Source organism: Corvus brachyrhynchos, unplaced genomic scaffold (genome assembly GCF_000691975.1).
Source record: "Corvus brachyrhynchos isolate BGI_N302 unplaced genomic scaffold, ASM69197v1 scaffold72, whole genome shotgun sequence".
Lineage (NCBI taxonomy): Eukaryota > Metazoa > Chordata > Aves > Passeriformes > Corvidae > Corvus > Corvus brachyrhynchos.
The window spans coordinates 1,152,921-1,160,647 of record NW_008236763.1 but is presented as its reverse complement, the minus strand read 5'-3'; the positions used below and the strand labels follow the sequence as shown (position 1 = coordinate 1,160,647).

The following is a 7,727-nucleotide window of genomic DNA, read 5'->3' as shown; positions in this document are numbered from 1 at the left end:
GGAAAGACTAATTGCTCGTGCCAAGGACACGTGGGAATGCAATTGGAATCTCAGTATCCTCAAAGCCGGAGGCTGCTCCAGCCAGGCCAGAGCGATCCAGCTGCACATCCATCCTTTGGGGCTCACCAGGGTCGCGTTCTCGCAGCTCCCTCACACCCACTCCAGAGCACAGGGGAAGGAGGGACGTGGGGGGAAGAGCCTTGAAGAGCAACCCACGGTCACAAGTTTCAAGACCCACCAAACACTTGGCGTTCAGGAGCCAAGATGCAGAAGGAGCAAAGGCTAGAGCTCCAAACTGGGATGCACTGGCTCACCCCAGACAGGGACAGCAATTCTGCTCCAGAAGCAATTCCAGGCTCTTCCAGAGAAGCTCTGGAGACGCTCAGACCCAGCTCCAACCTGGCACCTGCAGGGGCAGAGCCCTCGCATTGGCCTCGGCTCCTGAAGTGACAATGGGAGAGGCCTCAAAGGCACAGCAGGCAGCACCACCCACACCCCTCGGCGTTCCAGAGGGGCTGATTGCTTCCCTTGTTTATCTCTGAAAAAATTCACCGTGAAGCACTGGTGGGGCGCAGCCTCCAGCCGCTCGAGGATGTTGCTCGCTGCGGGTGACGGAGCTTTTAGGAGTTCCAAATAAAGCCCTAATCATAATCGTTGCTGTTTCCCTGTCTTGCTCTTCAAGCTCAAAGGGAGTCCATGGCTAAGCAGCAACAAACAGCACCTCTAACGAGACCTTGCATGGCAAGGAACCAAGCCCAGCACCGGGGGAGCCTGTTCAGCAGCCTCGCTGGAGGAGCACTGACAGGTTGTTTACAGCAGCTTTCAGAAAGGCAGTGCAAAATAAACAGGAGGCTACCTGCCTTCCACCCTTCTCCCACCCGGATTTCCAAGGGAAAACTTGATTTCCCTCCTAAATGTTTCAAGTTTCCAGAGGAGGAAAACAAAACGCTGCCTGTGATGAATGGAGGTTGGCAGCTGGTGGGGACAGGTATGGCACTTCAAGCCGTGGGAAACCGGCCCGAAACATTCAGGCACCGCAAGGAAACAAAAAAGCTGATGGGAAGGATGCCCACAGACAGGCAGGGGGGTCCCAAGCCCCCGTTTTTCTTCACAGAGATTTGTCAGCAGCGTTCTGCTGGCAAGCAGGCCCCCGTCCATCCTGCCAGGCAGCTCTCTTCCAAAACAATTGCTCCGAGGATCGTCCTCGCCGTTTATTATCCTGCCTGAGCGTGAAGACACACAAGTGAGCAGCAGGTGCCTGTCTGGAGCCAATGGCGCGTAATGGTTTAATCCAAGTCCATCTGCACGTGGAGAATGGGCTGGAAGAGCTGGAGCCTACCGAGCTCATCACTGCCACCAGGAAAGCAAATGGATCCACTTCAAAATTGTGCCTGCCACAGACAGCCCGAGCTGCTCCTGAAAGGTCACATCCCTCCTCAATGCGGGTTTAATCCAAGTCTTGTCTGTCAAGGAGAGAGAAAAACACAGCCCTGGGGCTGTCCAAGATGGAATTAGTCCTCCGAATCCTCCCCTGCGGGCACAGGCACGTGGGCATGGAGGGAGCTCGTTGTCACCTTGGCGGAGCGGTGTGTGCTCCCTCCTCGAGTGCAGCTGGTGCTGACAAGGTCAGAAGCAAGAAGAAAACTCACCCTGGGCTAACGGGAGGCAGAGAGTCGGAAGATTAGTCACCATCCCGAGACCCGCGTTTCCTGGGAAATAAAGCAGCTGACAAGGGGTGGAGGACATGAGAGACGCAGGACGGTGTGGGATTCCAGGCTGGAATTCAGCCCCTGGCTCTGCCCCAAATCCACACAGCCTCTGCTTCCCTCTCTGCACGTCCTGATTCTCCTCGTGCTCCCCAGCTCCTCTCAGGACACTGGGAGCTCTCTGGCGTTTGCCGAGGGCAAGTTCTTCCAAGCACAACCAAAATCCCCAAATCCCCCCAGGGTCAAAGGGAACAACTGGCCCTAACCCCTCCCAGGACAGGCAGACAGAGAGGGGCCCGTCCCCAGCTATTTCTGCCGTCTCCCAGGACACGGGAGTGTTCCCAAGCGGATGTGTCAGTCTGTTTGGATCATCAATGTTTGCCTAAGCAAATAGCTCGGAAAGCTCCACAAATAGCAGGAGGGTTGGTTAATTGGGAAGAAGGCAGAGAACCAGAGAGCAAAACACACGCAGGCAGCACCAAAGGCGGGGAAGAGCACGGCTGAGGGGATCTGGCCACCCCAAGGGCACGTTTGCCCTCCGTACATTGTTTTCTCCGGCCCGGCACCACTGTCAACAACACTTTCCGCATATGCAAATAGGACCATACTCCCGCAATTACACGGCAATCAGAGGCAAATTACATTCTTGCTGTTTACTTTCAGTGTCCTTAATTAATCCGGTTATTAGACGATTAATGAAGCTTGTTTGGTGAAAAACTCATAGCATTTACAGCTCGAGCTCACGCGTGCAGCCGGCTGGCATCTGGCTCCGCATCGGCACGTGGGGCTGGAGGCAGCGCGGCCAGCGCCGGTCGCCAAGGCCAGCAGAGCGGGGTGACACCGGCCCCGCAGGGCTCGGAGTGGGGGCTCAGGGCTTGGCTTTTCCAGCCGTGCCTCCGCTCCAGGAGCCCAGTCCTGCAGCTCGAGCCAAGCGCCAGCTCCCAGCTCTGTCTGGAGACACAGCCCCCGCCTCCCTGCTCCTCTCCAAAGGCAGCAGGACCCACACCGGCAGCTCCCACCGCTCTGGAAGCTGCTGGAGAAGGTTCCCAGCCCCGTGCGGCCGCTGGCCCCCGTCATCCCTCTCCTCAGCCGGCTCCCAAGGCACCCTGCCCTCCCCAAAGGTCACCCCAGCTCGTGTTTGGTTAAGCTGCCGATAATGAAGTGGCATGTTCATCTAATGATCAAATTGCTGCACCACGAGCATGAAAGGCTGAGGAGAACTAATTAAGAAGCTCATTTGCATACTCCAGCGTTTCCGGTGCACGTATGGGGTTCCCATAGCAACCGGTACAAAAGCTGGTGATGGTGTGTGGGTTTTAGTGGGTTTTAAGTGCTGTTCCTTCCCTTTGTCATCCCCTGCAGATCACAAAGGCTCTGCGAGGAAGGTGCGCTGACACCGGGCTGGGGAGGGGCATTTCTGCCCAGCAAAGCGGGGGGACAAACGAGCTGCGAGCGTAGCAGGGGCTGAGCCCGCTCCCAGAGCCACCAGCTCAGGTATCTGAGAGGGGAGCAGGGATCTGGGGGCTGAGGACGCTCTTGAACAGAAATCCCTGGCCTGATCCTGCTCTATCCAAAACTCTCCTGAGTCGCTTTGGCCTCAGCTCCAGAGGGAAGTTTTGCAGGAGACTGCACCAAAACCCGCAGCATCCCTGAGCCCTGGGGAGGAACCGGCTGCGGGGAGCTCAGGGTAACGCCTGCAGCACCCGGGACACGGGGACACTGTGGGATGGGACCCTAAATGCTGCAGCCCAGTGTGGGAAGAAGGAAAGCAGGAGCAGCCAGGTGAGGGAGTCAGCTCCAGTCCCAGCAGGTTCCCCGCAGTGCGGCGCAGTCCAGCCCCGGCTCTTTCCATCATGTCACTTCTCCTAAGCACCAAGATTTCTTTTCTGCTTTGTATTTCTGGCAAGAAACCTTTGCATTTAGATAAGGAATAAAGCCTGGAATCAGATCTGAACTCTGCAGCAGAGATCAACATTTTAATGAATTAAATATATTCCAAACTAAATGTAACCTCTTAGCGCTCACATTTTTGAGTGAGACTAACTTAAAGAAAAAGCCAGCAATCCAACTCATTTCAGCTCTCCCTGGCTGTGAACTGGCCACAGGCCAATCAATTATCTTGAATTTATTCGTTATTCAACTTCCCTCCAACAGCCAATTTCCAGGCTGTGAATTGCAGGTGAGCGGCTCCTCCGGCCGCGGCTGCGCTCTCATTCCAGACCAGTTTGCAGGCACTGGTTTCACTGGGCTGCCCAGCAGCCTGGCCCGGGGCCACCAGCGAGGCAGGACACTCCGGCTGGCACGTTCAGCGGCAGACAGCGCCGGGGGGGCTGGAGGGACAGGGGCTGTTTGACATCCAGCAGCAGCGTTTACAGATGCAAACAGAGCCCGAGCATCCCCCGAGGGCTGCGCAGCGCTGTCAGGCCTGGGAAGAGAATTTAATTCCTCCCTGTTAATTCGAGGCTGCGCAGGGAGGGCAGAGCTGCTCCGGCAAGGCGCGTTTGGTCGCAGGGAGCAGATGCTGCGGCTGAAGGAAGCCCTGAATGCCCACAGAGCTGGGAAGGGGAGTTCTGGAAGTGCGGAGGGCAGGGGTGAGATCTCGGCTGTGCTGCCCCAGGCTCAGCCCACCCCAATTCCAGAGCCTGGCGCCTGGGGGGCAGATGAGGGAGGAGAACGATACCAAGGACCAGCAGCGAGGCAAGAGAGGAAGCCCAGCTGGTCCTTCCTGCAGCCCCCACCACGGTCAGGAGCCCCAGAGCTCTCGCCCCTCCACTTCAAACACCTCACCTCGCTATTTCCCACTCAAACCAGGAGCTCTTCCTCTGTCCCCAGCCTACCCAGCATCCTGGAACGAGCTCCAAACCCGTCAAGCTGGAAGAAGTCCCCTTGCCCGTCCAAAGATTTCTCCTCCCCTAACATTGTTTTCATTTCCCCCTCCCCCCCGTTTTTTATTCTCAATAAAAACATAATTACAGGCTTTTAAAAAAAGCAAATTATAGTGACATACTTTAATTATCTCCAAGCAATGGAGGACTAAATTACACAGTCAGGGAATCGGAGGTTACCTAAAAATAAAAGCAAGAAGCTTCATTAAATGCTAATTGCAGCTTTCACCACTGAAGTGAGATTTCAACACAGACCACCACTGACTCACTGGGCCCTACAAGAGAACATTGGGGCTGGGGAGAGACCCTGAGGTACACAACTGGTGCCTCCATCCTGGCTCCAGCCACAGGGATTGCTCCAACGGGAGCTCCAAAGGCCCCGCTCTGCTGCTGGACCTTCCCCAGCCACAGGGTTGGGTGCTTCCACCTCCCTCCAGGGCACCCACTGTCCCCTCAGCCCCACTCAGAGGCACTGCCCACCTTCCCAGCAGCTCTGAGGGGCTCAGCACAGCTCCTCCAGTGCTTTGGAGCAGAGGAATGAGCTCCAGTCTTTCCCAGAGCTGGTCCTGCACCAGGAATGGAACCACAGCATCCACCTCACCTTTGCTGCCCTCTGCTCTGAACCCGAGTCCCACCTTGCTGCGAGCACCACTCGGCTCTCCTGGGGTGCAAATGGGTTCTTGGGGCTCTCCTTGTGGGCAAGGAGCTGAATGGAGCTTTGTCCTCCTGTCCTGTCCAAACCAAGCTCTGCTCCAGCCCTGTTCTCCCCATCCCCTCCTCCAGATTTCCTCCCTGAGGAGCTGCAACAGGAGATCTCCAGGCCCAGGGGGGCCAGGGAGCTGATTTTCCCCAAGACAAGAGAAGGGAAGCACGAGGTGGCAGGCAGGCTGGAAAATTTGCAGGGAAATTATCTTGTTTTTCCGTTTCCCATCGAGTTGGACTAATTATGCCACCGAAGTCTGTAATTTGCCTCTCAGAGAAGAGAGTTAATGACTGGTTCCAGGCTGCTGCTGCTCCAGGCGGGGGCACAGCTCCCGCTCCAGCCCCCAGCTGTGCCCTGGGACCCCAAAAGTTCCCACTTGTCCCTGGAGAAGGGAGCTCAGGAGAAGAGCTGGCGATTGGGAACAGCAGCCAAGGACAACAGAAAGTTCCAGGGGGCAGGAAGATACGAGCAGGGAATGGAGGCAGCTGGCATCAGCCCAGGTTTTTTTCCTCACCACTTCTCAAAGTCCCAGAAAAAGTGAAAAATCTGCAGGTCAAGCACTCGGGGAACTCAGGCAATTATCGTTGTTTAAATTCAACAGCCCTTCACAGAAATAAGAGGAAAATCGGACAAGTGCTTTTAAAGCTCTGAGGGAGGCAAGGAGGGGAAACGATGGCACCAATTTCTGGACAGGCACCTCATTTAAAAAAAGAAATATACACAAAATACCCAAAATCAGGAATGTGATATCCAGGAATCAGAATCTACTCTGCTCTTCTCCCCAGCCACAGGCAGAGCTGCCCTCAAAAATATTGCACAAAGCAGAAAAGCAGAATCTGGATCCTCATAGGTCCCATGAACTCCCTGCTGGAGCATCCACAGCAGAACCTGGCTCGATCCCCATCCATCTCACTGGCTTACAGACTGCTCCCTTTTAATTAGCTCCCGTAATCAAAGAGGGGTTGAGAATTAAACAGCGCTGTATCATGGATAAAATTAACGAGCTGTGTTGGGAGGTCACTGCATCCACCACTGGAACGGGCTGGGAGGGACAGGGGTCCTTCGGCAGCTCAGGTTTGGGGTGACAAAAACGGGGCATCTCTGGAGGGCTTAGAGCACCTCCCTCACAGGCACGGTGAGGGGAGGCAGGTGGAGGCTGTAATTAAGTCAGAATCAGCCTTTCCAGTCATTATCAGGCAGAATTCGGGGTGAAAGCTGCTTGTGACACCATCAGAGCAGAATCCCCGAGCCAGAAGCAGCACCAGAGACATCAACTCGGGTTTTCTCGGAGCCCTCTGAACCAGGCAGTGCCTCACATCCGATCCGACAGTGATGGATGCTCTGGGAACAGAGCAGTTTTTTCTCCTGAGAAGCTCTTTTGACAAGTATGATCTTATCAAAGTTCCGAGCTTTTCATTACGCTGCTTTTTTCCCCTTTTTTAACTCCTGCCTTCAAGCCAGGCTCTGTCCTCCGTGCACAGGCAGGAGCGGCTGCGTTTCCCTCCGGCACCAACGCCTGGCTGCAGCTCCCATGGGGCTCAGGGCACCCAGGTGCCCCCCACACAGCCCAGGGTGAGAGCAGAGCTGTGATAAGCACACAAACAGGTCTAGAAATGTGCAAAATACCGGGGTGGCATCACACAGGCTCAGAGAGGCACTTTTGGGTTGGGGGGAACAGGCGCAAAAGGGACGGGGAGCCAGCCCAGCACCCCCTCCCAGGCCAGGTCACCACTTTCACTTACCCAGAAGCTGGAGGCACCCAGCACCTCTCTCCGCCTCCTTTCCCCCTCTCCCAAAAAAGAGGCAAGTCTGGACCCTCCTCTCCTGATCCAGCAGCCAACAAGCACAGCCAGCCGCATTCCAAGAGGGAAACGCTTGGAATGCCCAGTCCAGAGACTGAAACAGCAGCAGCCAATGCACCAAACTGCCCCAAAAAGGCACAGCCCAGACTCTGGGAACAACCACGTCCCTCACACACAGGGCTGAGCCATCCCAAGGACAGGCTGGAGCCAGGAAGAGGAGCCCTCCCCGCAGGGTGGGCAGAGCTGCTTTCGTTAGTCCTCGTTAACTCAGGGTCCCTTAGGTTGGAAAAGCCCTCTGAGATCCTCCAGTCCACCCTTAACCCAGCAATGCCAAGGCCACCGTGTCCCCAGGTGCCACATCTGCACACTTTTTAAATTAATCCCTCCAGGGATGGGGACTCCAGCACTTCCCTGGGCAGCCCGAAGGCTCGGGAAGCCCTGGGAAATCTTCTCCCCTCTGCTCCATCCCTGCAGCCTCTGCCCACAGCTCGGGGAAGAGAAAACGAGGAGGAATCAGCCCTTTCCACCCCAAACCTGCCCCAGTGCCCCGTGCCAGGGACATGCTGAGCTCCCCTCTCCCTCTCCCATCCCATCTCACACAATTTGAGCTGCCTGGGATCTCCAGGAATGC

At 56.0% G+C, this 7,727-nt stretch overlaps 1 long non-coding RNA gene across 1 annotated transcript in view; it reads right to left on the bottom strand.

Moving 5' to 3' along the window:
• LOC108444926 overlaps positions 1–7,257 on the bottom strand; it is a 31,089-nt gene extending 23,832 nt beyond the window's left edge. Inside the window, exon 1 of the long non-coding RNA XR_001859648.1 lies at positions 7,037–7,257. This is a non-coding gene — a long non-coding RNA (uncharacterized LOC108444926). The remainder of the gene's footprint in view (positions 1–7,036) is intronic.
• Positions 7,258–7,727: the final 470 nt, after the last annotated feature.